Source organism: Calonectris borealis, chromosome 3 (assembly GCF_964195595.1).
Source record: "Calonectris borealis chromosome 3, bCalBor7.hap1.2, whole genome shotgun sequence".
Taxonomy (NCBI): Eukaryota; Metazoa; Chordata; class Aves; order Procellariiformes; family Procellariidae; genus Calonectris; species Calonectris borealis.
In genome coordinates, this window is record NC_134314.1 from 56,626,439 (window position 1) to 56,642,721 (window position 16,283).

A 16,283-nucleotide genomic window follows, 5' to 3' on the forward strand; every position below is an offset into this window, starting at 1 on the left:
TTCTTCTCCTTTCTTCTTCTTTTCTTTTCTTCTTCTTCTTTTTTTTTTTTTTTTGTCACTACTACTGAGCTGACATTTTAGTGAGAAGCTGCCCTTCATCTTCTGTTTCATAATACAACTCTTCAGTATCACGAAGTCCTCTATAGTTCTTCTCTTGCCCACCCCCACCCCCCTTTAATATCTTGATTAAATTAGTACTGGAAGAAAATATTTTTAACTTTTTTCCCCCCAGATCATGTGTGGATATGTTGCATAGCATCAACTTGAGCACAGATTGGGGTGAGATCTCACTCTGCTCTGTAAATGATCTGTTCAATTCTGCCCTCTGTTTCTGATCCTCTAACAAGCTCTCGATCCGTGTGAGGCCATTTCTGTTCACTCCGGAGCACCAGAGTCTCTTAAGAAGCTCTGCAGACTTTGAGAAAGCCTCTTTGAAAACCAGGGAGCTGGCACAAGAACGTGGACAAGGAGGTCTGGGCTGTTGCTCTCTTGAAAGAGTGACAATAGATGAGCATAGCTTCCCTTTACAAAATCCAGGCTGAGCCTTCTCCAAAATGTTGCAGTGACCCATGTGCTCAGCGGTGCTCTTCTTTACAGCACTGAATATTTTTCCTGTCAGTTGGGAATCCCTGGTCTGCGGTGGCCCGACCTCCCTGGCACCTCTTAGGAATATTGTCATCACGTTTCCACCTTCCCCTTCGCTCGGACACCAGGTGAGAAGGTGCACACCACTGGCAACAGTTCAGCTATTTTATCTCAGAGTTTCTTGAGAACTCCAGAGCGAATGCAATTAGGTCCTGTCCATTCGTTACTGCTCGTTCTGTCCATTTACCGCTTGCTCACGTCCCCTTTACTTTGTTCATTATTCCATAGCCCTTCTGCCAAAGTTTGCATCTGGAGAGAGATCCTCTGTGTCTTCTACTAAAAAAAAGGGGGGTGAACAAGAGGGAGCAGGTCTAGCACTAGAACTTCTTCAAGCTACTTAATGGTAATTGCAGAAGTGAAGAGGTTCACTTAGGTGCTTGACCATGGTTTATTTTCTCTAGGAAGTTCTATCATATCTGGATCATCTGTATGTCCTTTAGATGCTACCCTTAATGAGTTCAAAAAAGTTTTGGTTTTTTTTTAATACACTTTACAAGTTGTTCCTTGCACATTTTTGGCCCGTGTACTGCCAGAGCTTACGATCCTCATTAGAAGGACACCAGGTTTTTTTCTTTGTTTGTAAGGATATTTTCTTGCTTTTAGTAATATCTTTTACCTTGGCACATAGCCATGCTGATTTCCTTTCAATATTCCTGATTTTCTTCTATTATTCTGTGATTTTTTATTTGCTCTGTGCTCCCAAAGAAGCAAATCTAAATTGTCTCAATGACTCTCTAAAGATTTAATTCTTGCAGTTACCCCTTCTACCTTATTTTCTTAACAAGATTTCCTCTTTGGGTGAATGTCTGTATTTTAATCCGTTAAACTAAGCAAAATAAGATAGAATTGTATTGCCTTTTGGCTGTAGTTTTAACTCTTCCATTGATCTCCTTGCCATCTTAGAAAGTTGCATATGTCTCCAGATATAAATTTATCTCTGCTTTTATGTACTTTTGTAACTGTCTTTGAGAGAGTGCAGTAATACCACTTCAGGGTATCAGACATCAATGCTGGACTGTTTCGAGAGGAGATAAGCACTGACCTCAAACTCCTCTCCAATCACGGTTCATGGGAAAGCTATCATTTTTATGAGAGGCAACACTGGATGAACTTTGAAGCACTTTTTGAAAACCTCTAGTCCAAATATCGATCCTATCAGTTGTCAGTCCCTAAATATGTTTTGAAAACTTATTTGCCCAAGCATTACTGGAGTAGTGTCTCCCCTTCTACTGCCATCCCTCTAGCGTTCCCACCTGCCCATTGTGTGTTCCTTCCCAGACACCCCATTTTGCAATGGGGACCTTCTGGGGCAGTTGTGCCTCCAAAAGATTTCATTACCAGCAACCCAGCACTTGGAAGGGAAGCACCCAAGCTGCTGTTGATCAGCATTCAGCACGGTTAAAATAGCATTCAGAAAGAAAAACATCTCTGTTGGTGCTCACAAGCAAGTTGTGAGTAAGCTTAGATCTGAACCCAGAGTATATTAAGCGGCTCTGCAACACGCGCTTCAGCTTCATGGACAAGGCAAGGTGGGTCACTGTTAAGCACGCGCCTATGTTGCACTGCAGGCGAGACTGTGTCTGCTGACACAAGAGAGGTCATTAATTTTGACTTTGGAGAAGGGGGTGCTGGAACTAAGCTTACAATACTGCCTGCCAGAAAAGGTTAGGGTGGGCAGTGGTTTAGCAGGGCTGTAAAGGTAGGAGTTTTCTCAAATTTTTAAAGTCTTATCATTGTTTCCATTTGCCATTAAAGTAGAACATGTTTGCAGGCAATGTTGGGCGTACAGAGTGACAGCCATTAGGCCTTAGCATTTTCCTCACCCCGATAATGACTCATTTACAATGCAAAGAAGGTTGTTCCAGTCCAGATCATGCTGAGAAGCTGTGGAAATAAAGCCAACACTGTATCTCCTTCCCACCTGTGCCACTGCTGAACACCGCTGAGGTAGCGAGAGCCACCTGGCTGAGACTGGACAAAGGTTGACATGAGGGCAGAAGATGTTCAAGCCACAAGAACCTCTGCACATGTTATACCACCTGGAGCATTGCTGAACAGCTGTCTGCCAACATCTGGAGCCGCGTCACGAATTTGTCAGCCAGCGCAGCACTGAAGAGAGAAATTACTGTGCTCCTTCGAGCAGCGGTTGTTACAGGTATCATACTGCTGCTACGGCTCATTGGACGCAAGGTCCAACCATATCCCTGCTGTAATGAAATTGGGCAACTTCTGCCACTCTCAGGGAGACAAAGTACAACACCTAGAAGGTTGCTCTGTTAAAAGTCCTGTAACTTGATAAGCTTCTGGTTGAAGAATTTAATGATTTTCTTTCAGGAAGATGGATGGCTGTTTCCAGGTGGCTCAACACCACTTCCTTCCACCGGCCGTGTGCGCCTGCCGGAGCGCTCGCTTTTCTGAAGCCTGATAGTGACATTTCAAATTTAATCATCATTTAAAATCCCAGTAGGAACCAATTTCAAATCTAATCTAAATCGAGCGAAATAAATAGGCTCACACCACAGGTGAATTTGCCCTGATCTATTTCCTACCTTTCAGACGTAAGTGAAGTCCCAGAAGTTTTGAAGTGGAACTTGGAAGAATGCACCATGCTTCTGCTGTGAGATGCGAGCAGCTCATTAGTCAGAGACTGACAGCTGTCCTGTTCCTCTTCGAGCATGGGGGTGTCAGCTGGGAAGTCTATGGCAGCATTTCCGTTGGTCTTGTTCAGTATTTCTTCAGCACTGTAACGGTTCCACCCACAAGCTCCCTGTGGCGGCGGCAGGCCGTTTCCTGGAGGTCGGGATTGCTGTGGCCTGTTTGCTCCTCTCTGTCTTCACCACATGTGACTTGGAGCATTAGGTCAAGTAGACGACCCCCTTGTAGGACACAAATTTGTAGTGCTTTCTAGTGCTTTAATGTCTTACTGAAGAACGTTGGCATATTATTGAACAATGGAGTTTCTCGCATTTTTCAGTTGAGGATTTCTGCATAACTTAACAGTTTTCCTTCCTCCTTCTTCTTCTTCTTCTGATTCCATCCTCAGTTTCAAAGTCCTTTTCATGGGCACCAGGCAATGTTCTAAATCTCAGCATGGATCGTGCCTCTTCATCTACATCTCTAATGCTGTGAGACAGCAAGTTATTTCCCAAGAGCATTTTAGGTGCTGACCTTAAAATAAGAAAAAGACTATTAGGTATAACCATATAGATAATACAGAATGATCCAACATCCAAATGGGCTATGGCTTTTGTACAGGAACTCAAGCATCTTTATTTTTTTTGTCACAAGTTGGTGGTTTATTTTTTGTAATTAAATTTAATTATTGTGCAATCATAATTACCACTACTTAAGTGTACATATACATGTAATTACATTACATATTTATATATAATATATTACATTTGTAAATGTATTACATATGCCAGACTTTTTTATTCTTATTTGCAGTGAACTCTTTGAAATGCTGATATTTAGTGATTCAGACACTTCGATTTTTTGGTGTCACGAGTTAAAAATAAATTAATTTGCTGTTTCTTGTTCTGTTTAGACTGGAAAGTTCATTTAAAATGACTCCATCTCACCAAGTTTCTAGTGTCCCAAACATTGTTTCAGCTCTGGTGTGTTTTTTATGAGGCTCTTGCAAATGTTTGAGGTCTTGAAGGTGTTGCTACAATTGTGCCCCATGTAAAAGTCCATTAAATGAGCAATTCATGTCATTCTGAAAGATGCACAATTTAAACTGAGTACATCAGACAAGTCCTGTTGTTAGTAGCAATTAATTTCTCATGTTTTGATGTGGCATTTATCATTCATAAGCTTAAGTACTGGTAGATTTTGAGATCTCCAGAGCCTGTGTATTTTGTGTCAAACAAATTGTTCTGTAAGAATGGCATCGTTGCGTGATTGAAAGAGAAACTCATTAGTTTAGCCAAGATGTTTTGCTGAAATTTGCATTTCAATTACACTGAGACAAGTAGATTTAAAATTAATGGATTTTAGATGGCTTTTTTGACCATGGGTGTGGGGCCCAGAGGCACTGGACTTAAACCTGTCAAGATACACTTACCAGTTCACAGCTCCTCTCTCCACTGATTTAAAAATGTGGATGCTGCCCAGGTAATGTGTAAAATCTATGGAGAAATTTAAGAGTTCCTGGAAGCAATGAGGAGTGATGGAAAGCCTCATGTTAGGGGCATAATTCTCTCCACTGGCCACAGATTAAGTGAGTGCCATGAACTGATTTAATCTGAAGCAGTGATTTCTCAGGTGCCTTCTGCTAACCTTGTCCTAGGCACAAAAGTAGATCCAAACAGTTGCCTGATTGAAGGCCTCACAATGGGCACCTCTATTAATCTTAAACTGTCTTCAGAGTCGCTCCGTAGCAAGGAGGCAAGGGCTTGGCTTTACGCATTTTGCTCTGTTTCCTCCTCCCCCGTGACAACCTACTAGCACGTGCCAGGGCACTTGCCTGGGACTTGGAAAACTTGGGTTCTGGGTTCTTTGGAGTCAAAGTGGATTTGACTCCAGAATTATTCTGGTTCCTCGGGTGAGTTTGCAAATCAGTGATCAGATGAGTTCAGCGGGAGCTGTGAGTTGTCCAGGGGATAAGGTTTGCCAGGTGCGTGTTTTCAGCACAAATCCAAAACATAGCCCCATACAAGCTGCTACGAACAAAATTAACTCTATCCCAGCCAAAACCAGCACAAGAACAAATAGATTATATTTTGTCAGTAACTTTCAGGATGAAGGCTTAGGTGCTTAGTGTGAAGTTGTTTGTACTCCTGTTTGATATTACTTTTTTTTTCTTTTAGCATCTTCTGGCCTGGCAAAAAAAAAAATATTGTGAAATAATATATAAATTTCAATGCTATCATAATAACTTCTACTGCTGTGTAGGAACTGCTCTTTGTAGTGACAACCATCCTTAGTGTGTGAAATATTTTATGAATACCTTGAATGAAATGGGCTGAGTGTCTGTCAGGATATAGACACCTCCATTGCTCTGAATTTAAATGATATGTCAGGGGAAAGAAAAAGATTAAAGCTTCATGCATATTTTAAAAAAGAAATTTGGGTCATCCTGCACAAATGTTGAATTTCTTTTTTTTTTTTCTGAGAGCAGAGCACTGTGCTCGCCTCTGCAGGAGGAACACCTCTCAGCCCTTCACCATTCTTTTTTATCCCTCACCATCAGAGGGGTCAAAAATTCAGTGAGTGAGAGGCGGTGTTCGCTACACAAACATGCACGTGCTATGCATGCTCCTGACGAGCTGCTTCTCTTACCTTCTCTCCAGTCCCTCCTGGGGAAAAAAAAAAAGGCAGTGTGTTCCCAGAGCCGGTGCGGTCCCTCCCGGAGAGCAGCGGTGCTGTGGTGGGGAGTGATGGGGACACGGGCTCTGCCCTTCAGCCCAGGGATGGGCAGGGCAGCCGGGGCAGGGCAGCGGGGACCGGGGCGGCATGAGGAAGAGCTGCGCAAGCCCTAGGTGGGGTGCCCAGCTCCTGCCCTCCCAGGCACCAGCAGTGACCCCTTTCATTTTCTTCCCTGCACATCCCGCTTTGGAAGAGTAGGATTATAAATAGCCAACTGCAGTTTAATGTTGAGTTTTTCAGTACTGCTAAATAATAGGGGTCCCTGAACATCCCTGCAAAAAAGGTTGTGGGCTGGGGGGTGGGATGGACAGTAGTTGGTGCCAAACATCTCTAGAAACTACTGCACTTCCTCATGGAGAACGGAGATGTGATCATTCCTCGCTATACAATAACCTAAGGATTGGCAAAATGTGTAAACCTCTCGTGTGTCTCATCTCCAGCCAACAGAAATTCCCAGCAGGAACGGGGCAGTTTTCCTTAAGTGCTGATTTGGTGTCGTTGTGAAGAAGCTTTATTTGTGTAGAAGCAGGAGCCTGGGAGCGGCACAGGGCAGCTCAGCCTGGCCAGCTGCACCCGTGTTTGCTGTCAGGATAAACAAGTTTGCAGCTGTTGTTATGGAGACAAATTAGGACCAAAGGCTCTTTTAAATGCTTTTTTCTTGTCTTTGCAAGAGAAACAGAACAGCTAATGGAGGAAGCAAATTCCTTACCGCATTAATAATGTAGCCGATGTGCCCATTGCTAGGGTAAATGTTGTTGGTGATTAAATAGTGACTGGTGATAAATCACTAATAAAGATAAACGTTCATCCAAGACAAATGGAGATCCAAGTCCTCTTTTCCTTACTGTAGAGTCCAGGCATCTGAACAGTTTTGCTGAATACTCAGGGAAAATTGCAGAGCAGAAATGAAGCTTGAAGGCTGCAGAAAGAATCTTTTTTATTATTATTATTATTCCCAAAGATGTCTCTACAGCCATGCCTGCGCTGCCGCCTGAAAGGAGACGAGAAATCCATCTCTGTTCCCGAGGGCCGTGCTGCGAGCGCGCCCGCGCCGCTCGGGGGTCGCCCCTGCTAATGGTGTGGAGGAGGCTTGGGAACAGAGCCGGCAGCTGAGCCGAAAGCTGAGCCTTGTCCCTCTGTCACAGCAGAACACTCACTGCTACCGGCCATTAGAATAATTGCTGAAAGGCACAGCAGGTAATTGGAGACAAGGAGCATAGTGCATGAATAGTGAATTTTCTTTAGGGAAAGTGAGGGCCCCTGAAGAGCCTCTCAGTGGGTTAAGGAGAGCGGCCCCGGGCTGTGACGGTGTTGGAGCTGGTGGGGAGGGTCTGGAGGCTCCTCATAGCCCCCCAGGCCTCCCAAACAGCTTTCCACCACAGGAAGGAGCACGGTAAGGAATGCACTGGTCCAGGTTTCTCATGCCGTACCCAAGCCAGTTTGGCGACCATCCTGAGCGTTTCCACTTTCCTGTGTGGGGCCTTGCTCAGATGAGGATGGGAAACGCAATGAAAGAGCGAGAACTCGGGCAGACAGCACAATCTGCAACGAGAGCAAGGGAGAGATGGAAAACTGAGAGCAAAGGGAGATATTTGTTGCATCGCTGCTGCTTTCAAACATGCCCCAGCATGAAAGTCCCTTTCAAGAAGATTTCCTGCCATTCACTTTGGTGCTCTTTGTAGCTACCTTTTATAGGAAGCACCACAATGAGTAGAGAAAGGTCATCTTAGAAAGGGACTTTCACCTTGGGGCAAGTTTGAAAGAGCCAGCGTGACAGCTGATGGTCGCAGTGAGAGTCACTGTGTCCCAGCTGCGAGAGCTGTGGTCTCTCCCTTCGGTGATGGTTCCCCAGGTTCACTGTGCTCCTGCTCTGAAGTTCATCTTTCATTACACTTTACTGAGCAGTGGAAGAGGGTCCAACTCTAAAGGCTCGTGGCCACCCGCAGCCGGCCCAATGTTCAAAGATTTTTTCTGCCCAGTCAGAGGAGGGCTGTGTCTTCACAAAGACAGACACTGCTCGTGGGAACCCCCGCATTCACACATTCAGCCTCCGTCTGGGGTTTTCAAAACATCAGACTCAAAACATCCATGGTTTGGACTTTTAAATTTCAAGGCTTTCCTTGGAATTGGTGGGGGTTTTTTCCCTTTGCTTTATCTCCCTTCCTCTCCCGCGATGTGCTGGTTTAGAGGTGATGACTCCCCGAATGACAGGGGACATCTCAGGAAGGTTCCTTATGCTTTGAAGCTCTGCCTGAGCCATAGTAAGGTACGCAGGCATGAGCAACCCTGGCACGTACTGAATGGGTTGTCTCTGCGCTAGTGATGCTTTTGATGAAACCTCTCTAGCCTTTTCCTTTTCTCCCTTCAGAGAAAGGGAGATCCCTTCAGGGATCTGCCTGTTAGAAAGACTTCGATGGCATATACTGCCTGCACTTTGAACAAGGGATCTGTATTGCACAGGATTTTCTTGGCATGAATGGATAGTCTTTATCCTCAGGTGAATTCACTTTATTTCCTCTTGAATTCAGTACGGTATTTTATTGGCTGTGCTGTTGGATGGTTTCAGCCAGAGACACTTGGATGTTTCTAAAATGGACTGTGATAGTGTCACCTTTTGCCTCTGCACGCTGTTGTTGGAAAGGGTTGTGCTGTTGAATCTGCCTTTTCCATGGGGAGCGTAGGAAATGTAGCTTATAGCAGGGAGAGAATTCTTCATCTGCCACAGCTGAAGACTGGTCCCTAAAATGGAGTAAGATATGCAGGTAGACGGACCTCCTGATAGGCCTTCTGCTCCCAAGGGAGTGGGGTTAAGATCCCATGGAGTAGGGCTAAGATCCCACGCTGCTGCCACTCAGGTGTGAAGCAAGGGGACAAAGTCAACTGCTTTTTTTTTTTTTAATCTGAAGGAAACTAAGAGCACTGTAAATACACCACTTGTGATCATCACGATCCCAAGGTCTATCCACTTAAACTAATCTTGTACGTTTTGTCCTGCACGTTTTGTCCTCATCAGTGCTGCAAATCTCTGTCTGCTTGGCCAGGACTCTTCCTTGTGAAAGTACTTTATTTCTGTAATCTTGATGTTCCTTCTCCTGGTTGGCAGTAAGAGAGCGTAATCTGTCCACTGTTTGTCAAAGGACCAAACAGCTGTGCCTGAGCTTTTGAAGTTTTTCATGATATTTTCTAGCTCATTTTCCATTTAACATCGCACATACGCAGCCTGAAGCACTGACAGACCGCTGAACGTATGAGCGGGGGCCTTTCAGTTAGGAGAATTAAATCACGGAGTAACGCCGGTGTGCAACAGCAGCTGCTGCCGCGGTGCTGCTCACCGCCCGTGCCCGTGCCTGAGCGGCGAGTGGCACCAGGAGGTGCCGGGGGCCCTACCGGCGCTGCGGGACCAGGAGGAAAAGCACCGGGATCCAGCTGGGAAGGGGTGCTGGGAGCTGCTGCTCTGTAAATTCGGGGGCAGATGGACGGAAAGGGAGAGCAACAAAGGCGGCATCAGCTGCCTGCGGCGGGCGGGAGGCAAACCTTTGCTCCACGCAGCCCCGCGATGTTGAATGATGCTCTCCCATGGCGCTCGCTTCCCAAGGGACTGCTTCCCAAAAAAGCCAGATGCCTGAGCGATGCGGTAGGTTTTTCCGCCCTCTTGGCCATTCCTCTGCGAGCACGTGAGGCAGCAATGCTCTGCCACAATGCACAAGCACAGGGTGACAGTCTCCAAACCATGGCTGCGCAGACCCTAACGAGGGGAATCCAGCCAACCCAGGGAATTCAATGTTTAACAAGTTGATCCAGTACTTGAAAGAAAACTTACATTCTGTGCTAGGTCTACAGAAGAAGGAGAGAAAAATAGTTCAGGTTTTCCTGCAGTAGTACCTGTGGATCCAGGGAAATCGTGCTGTATGTAAACAAAATTATAACTTTTTGGCTGAATTTGGCCCTTTGGGTACTAGTTAAGAAACTTTTTAAAGGGTTTTTCCCCACCACCGCCATTGTATGAGGAATGGATTTAGCTTTGTACAGCTCAACTAATCCTAATTCTGGGAGTAGGACAGTTTTCCTCTGTTACTGGTGGTGATGGGGTGATAGGGGATTCAGGACAGGAGATGTAGTATCCCAGTTTTGTGGGTAAGTTGAAAACCAGCAGTTTATTTTAGCATCTACTTTGATACACACAGTCTTATGTGCGAATGCTGATTAGCGGAGATGCTGTTTAGGTCTTGTGGAAATTTTCATCCAGAGGTGTCAAGATGCTTTCCCCAGGAGCCTGTGTAATCTCCACCTGACATACACATACACTGAGGCACTGAGACGGAGCGACTGGCCCAAAGCTGTCCGGCACACCCCAAACAGAACAGGCAGCACCGCATTTGGGCATTTTGAGCCTATTTTCCAGGACATGGTGCCTCTGAAATATGCTTCAGGCATGCCACAGATGCAAGGTTGACCTCTTCTTGTTTCGTTTGTGTCAAGAAGAAACAAATTCTTCACTCTCTACACTGAAACAATTCAAAGCATTCGAAAGTCAGATTTAGAATGTGTAAGTGCAAGGCTAATTAATTTCTTTATATTAGAAGGTCAGTTTACATAATACATCTTTTTGTTTTCATAACACAGAAACCGTGCTGTGTCTTTGTGGTAATGTGCATATAAATAATGGTACTATGCTGCTGCGATATTTTTAGCAATTCTTTCTGGACGTCTGTGTGAAGCCCTAAGCCTAAGATACAGAAAATGTCACTACTGCTGCTTGAGACTACCTCTCCGTCAAACCTCCTTTTATCCCCATTTCAATCAGTTGAGGTTGAATTGCCGCACAAACAGTTTGTCTCCAGCTGTCCAAGGCAGCGCTACGCTTTGACTGCTTGCCACGCTCCTCTGGTGCAATCCATCTATCACTGGGTGAAGGCCTCTCCCCTTCCCTTTTCTCCTGCCCTGGAGACCGTACAGACCTCGCCAGCTCTTCTGTGCTTCCCTGGCTCCGTGTTTTGGTGTCCATCCAGACCTCCCGTTCCTTGTCACACAGCGTGAGGGAATTCTCTCAGACTACCATAGATGACCATGGAGAAAGGTTAGGCTAAGCACTAACAAAATGCAGATAATGCAAGTCCTGTAGGGAACCAAGCTGCAGACTGGGCTCTGTGTGCCTCTGTGCGTATGTGTGTTGTTTCTAAAGGACCTATGTAACAAGGTCATGACAAGCCGTCAAATGTGCTCTCGTGTCTGAAATCTGGGAGGACAAATTTCTGGAAAACACAGGCGTTGTTATCTGCTACGTCTGATCCATTGTGAATTCAGCCTCCTCGCTTACATGTTAATAAACCACAACTGAGTCGTAACGGTGAGAATTACAGATGTAAAGGACTCTTCCTCTCTAAGTGGCAGAAAGTCCCAATGATGAGATCTGTAACGCAGCCCTTTATCAAGAGCCCACAAGTGCTCAACTGTGAGGTGGCGTGGCAGCGAAGGCTTGATTTACCGCTTCCTTCATCGCTCCGCCGCAGGCTGGGGGAGGGAAGCAACGATTTCCCTTATTCCTGTATATTCAGCCTAGCAGGCTGGGCTGCATGCTGTGAGCACCCCGCAGTGCCAACTCTCAGTGAGAGCGGGGTTGAACCGGTGTTTAGCAATGGGAGACGATGCTGGGCTTTGTTTTTCTCATTAAGTTGCCTCATATATAATAAGCACAACTCCCATCTCTTAAAAGAAGGAAAAAAAGTTCCCTGGAGAAATGTAGTTGCAGCGAATCGTTTCAGGAGGGCCCCACAACACAGTGCGGCTCCTGCAAAGGTACAGAAAGGCTTTGCTCCGGCGTTGAGCAGCTCACTTTTTGGCACAGAAGAGTTAACACACAGCTGGCAAAATGGGGTTGGAAAGGCGTATGTGGTAAGTACAGGTAAGTCACACATCCAGCCTCCACAGCCCTTTGAATTCAGTGGATTTTTAATTTGACACATGCTTAAGTTCTGAGTAACTGTGAACTTCTGGAGTATTTTACTTCACTTTTTGGGGTCAAGTTGTTCGAAAGATGGAAAAAGTCATGTTAGCATTATACCTCCTACAAAATGCATTGAAGCTTTAACTTATTTAGATGAGTGAGCTAAATAATTGGAGCCATGTCTGCCACCCTCAGAGCTTGGGGAAAGGCTCTTACTTGTAAGCAAATGGAAAGTCTACACAAATGAGGTAACGGCAGCACTAAATGCAGTTGTAGCTGGCAGAGATTAGTTCATCTTCCGGGTTGGGGAGCTGTTCACTGTAATACGGAGCAATGAAGACTTACCCCCAGGCTATGCATGTAAACAAGCTGGACATGCTCAAATCCTTGGGCCCTACGGGATGCACCCAGGAGTGCTGAGGGAGCTGCCTGATGTCATTGCGAGGCCACTCCCGATAACCTTTGGACAGTCGTGGCAGAGGGTCTTGAGCACTGGAAGAAAGCAAATGTCATTGGCATCTTCAAGAAGGGCAAGAAGAAGGGACACCGGGAACTACAGGCTGGTCACTCTCACCTTGATCCCTGGGAAGGTGATGGAGCAAGTTATGCTGGGACATACTAAAGACATATTAAAGACAAGAAAGTGATTAGGAGTAGTCAGCGTGGATTTATGAAGGGGAAATCGTGCATGACTAACCTGATAGACCCCTACAACAAAATGATTTGCTCAGTGGACAAGGGGAGAGCAATGGGTGACATCACCTTGACTTTAGGAAAGCTTTCAGCACTGTCTCCTATAACATCCTCATGGACAAACTGATGAATTATGGGTCTTATTGTCATTGACAGTTAATTTGTCTGTAAGCCTGTAACAGTGTAGTTCTTTGCTTATTTAGAAAATTGACCTGAATTTCTTTCCTGAACTAGATGTTCTTACTTTACGTGATCAAGGTCTTTGACTTATCCTTTCGCTTTGTGAAGTCATCATTTGCAATATATGTTACAAACAGTTGAGTTTGTTTCATTTGTGGAAATAGTAGAGCGGTTTGTTACTAATTCTAAGTTGTACAAATAAATCTACTGGGGCTTTAGAAAACTGTACATAAAACTGCAACATTCAAACAAGCTGTTAGTTCCCAGCCCCAGACACTTTGACTCTTCCATTACCCAGCAAGTGGTCTCAGTCATAAAGGTACGTCCATGCTGAGTGTAGCAATGCCTAAATGCCTTGCTTTGGGCATGGGGCTTTGCAAACCCGGCTTGGATGCCCAGCAGAAGGGTTTGTGCCTCCTGCTATACGGAGCAAAAAGATGCCTAAGCTGTTCCACAGGAAACACTAAGATGGCTGGGTGCCTCCTGCCTCTGTCCCGCACCAACCTGCTCCTGGAGAGGCTCCTGGGTGACCGCAGGATTTGCAGCAGAAGTACCGTCCTGCGCTCCTATGGTCAAACATCCCTTTGGACACAGCCAGCCGGCTCGCTCAAATTCCTCCAAAACTTCTGAGGGTCGTGGGCAGGACGCCTCCTCTGAAATTCACTCTTCTTCGGTAGCTGCGTGGTGGCCTCTGACTTTCAGCAAGATGTTTTGCCCCCGTTTTACCATAGTCTATAATCTCATAATTAAGGTGCCCTCCTGGGAAGTAGCCGCTATGGGTTTGCACCCTCTCAGTCTCTGGGGAAACAGACCCAGGATCCCCAGTGACAAGGGAAGGGCTTATTTCCCGAGCAGGAGGTTAGCGCTGCTCCTTGGGGTCCCCCTTGCTCGCCCCAAGCCAGCACAGCACAGTCACCCCCACGCAGAGGGGCCGGCAGCCGCGAGCAGGGGGTTTAGTGCCTTCCTCCTGCAGCCTGAAAGGTGGAGAGAAACCGCCTTACTGTTGATATTCACCCCTCAGCATCAGAGCTGCTTAAGACAAAGTCCCTACCAGCTTCAAACTTCCTGAATCAGAAAATGAAATCCGATGGGGTAGATAAGCTTCTCAAATGCATTCGTGCTATAGCCCAAACGCCAGCCTGTAAACGGCAGCGAGGGCACAGGGCTGCTTTTGGCAGGACAGCGACTGCTTCTTTCTTTCAAAGCCGTACCAGGAGCTGCTTTCCTGCCCTTCTGATGGACGCACCAAGCTGTGCGCACTTTCCAGGGGGAAATAACAGTAGCATCCCCCCCTTTTTTTTTTTTTTTTGACAATTAAGAAAAGCCCTCACTTAAAATTGCTGATTTCTCTTTGGCAGAGAAAGCATTTCTGCTTCGGACTCCAGAGTTGCTGGAAAGAGTTTAATTCCCAAATGAGGTATTTTAAGGCCAATGTCTCCTTTTGTTTATACAGGCTGGGATCAATTACGAGCCTTGAGAAGGTCAAGGCAGTTTAGCCAATTACTTGGGGTTAATCTTTTTAAAAAAAGGATCAGCTGTGTATTTTTTCTTACATTCTCAATGTATTTTGGAGCCAGGCTGCAGAAACTTAGTTTAAAGCTGCCTGGGATCCCCACGCTGTCAGCTGCTCTCTCAGCCATTTGGGGTAGTTTGTGTGCTGACCTTCACAGCCACTGCAGCAGCGCTTTGGGGAAGATTTGGGACTTCTTGAAAATGCCAGCATTTTGAGAAAACAATTTTCTTTTTAAATTGGTGAAAATCTACGGGTTTTCAGCTCCTTTCACCTCCAAAACACAAATGGACGTCTCTGAGATACCAGGGTCTGAGCAGACCATCGCTTAAATGACTTGCACCACACCCCATGCTGGGCCATTCCCAGCACCAGGAAGGTTGTTAACCGGCCCACGCACACAATTTGGGCTGGCTCTGTGCACGCAGCCACCTGGGCAGCCGCAGACCCGGGTTCTGAAGCCGCCCCTGGCCAGGAGCAGGATATACTCACTCACTGGCTCTTCATGGTGGTAATTAATTTTTATGAATGAGGGTAAGGGAAAGGGTGTTAGAAACAGATTGATTATAATTGGCTTTTAATGAAAATGTTCGAACCATAATTTAGACTAAAAATATCCTATTACTTATCTTCGCTATTTCACGGGCACTAAGGCAGCAGGCGATAACGTAACTAATGATCTGATTGTCACTGGCTGGTATAATGAAGCATGTCTGGGGCCTGATCAGATTATGCCATCAATCAAACCCCTTCGCAGCGCTCTCCCCTTCAGCAGAGCTCTTTGCGGGGGATGAGCCTGCACCCACTCCCGCTCAGCGGTAACCTTTATTTTCTCTCCCCAAAAAGGGGGCAAAAGCTAGGCTGCAAGCGGGTGAAGTTTGAGGATCTTCTGGTCATTGTTGTAATACTTCAGGGATGATTCTTCTGGGAGATGGCTGTTTCGTGGCTTTAACCTGCCAGTAAATCATACTTACCGTTACAGAGTTACTGACCAAAGAAGGGTCCAGAAACTGGGTCCTGCCACCCCGGCTCTGACATAAAAAGGACAACAAGGAGTTGTCTGGATTAATGGGAGGGTGAGGGCCAGCAACATGCCACGGTGTAGCTGAGCTTGCAGAGGAGAAAGCTTGGTTTGAAAATCCTGTGGGAGCTTTCAAGCGGCTGAACCGAATGAAGACTCGGGGGGTTGTGCTGAAGGCGTGACAGCCACCAGGACGCCTGAGTGGGGTTTTCAAGGGCTGGAGCGAGACTCGAGAGCCTGTCTCACAGCTAGGATTTGTTTGCAGTGGGACAGAGGGTCTTCACCGGCCCATCCTGCCCTGCTGCGTGGCTGCCCCACAGCTCCGGGCTTGCCCCAGGCGCCAGCATTGCTGTCGGGCCACCTTAAAACACCAGGCTCAAATGCACCAACACAAGACCAGCTTCTTGAACAGCTCAAGTGTCCGTGCATTGGGGGAAGACGGATCATCTGAAAAAGCTTGTGTCATCACTCACCCTGACCAGAGCTCCCTCCCTCCCTGCTGCTGGATTCCCCCCCGAGTTAACTGACAATAAATTAGGCATCATCTGATTTAACTATTACGAGATCAAAAATAGCAGAAGGTTAGAAAATGCATCAGTCCACTGAGTTCTGTTGTCCAAATTGCCTTTAGAAAGGCACGCTGTCTTGCTCTTGTGAGCGGCCACGTCTAAGCAGCCAGCGAGGTGTTTCCTGCCTGTCCTCCCCCAGCCCTGAGCCCAGATGTAAGGCACCCAATCCCTGTGCTTAAAAATACAAACCCAAAAAAGTCTGAAAGTGATTGCAGAGTCCTGCAAAATGATTTGGTAAATTAATGAAAGTGGATATGATTACAGAGAGTGTAATGAGTCCTTGCTCCAATTACTGCATTAGCGTCAAGATCTCAGCCAAACTGATTTCTGTAATAGGCCTGCTCCGCAACA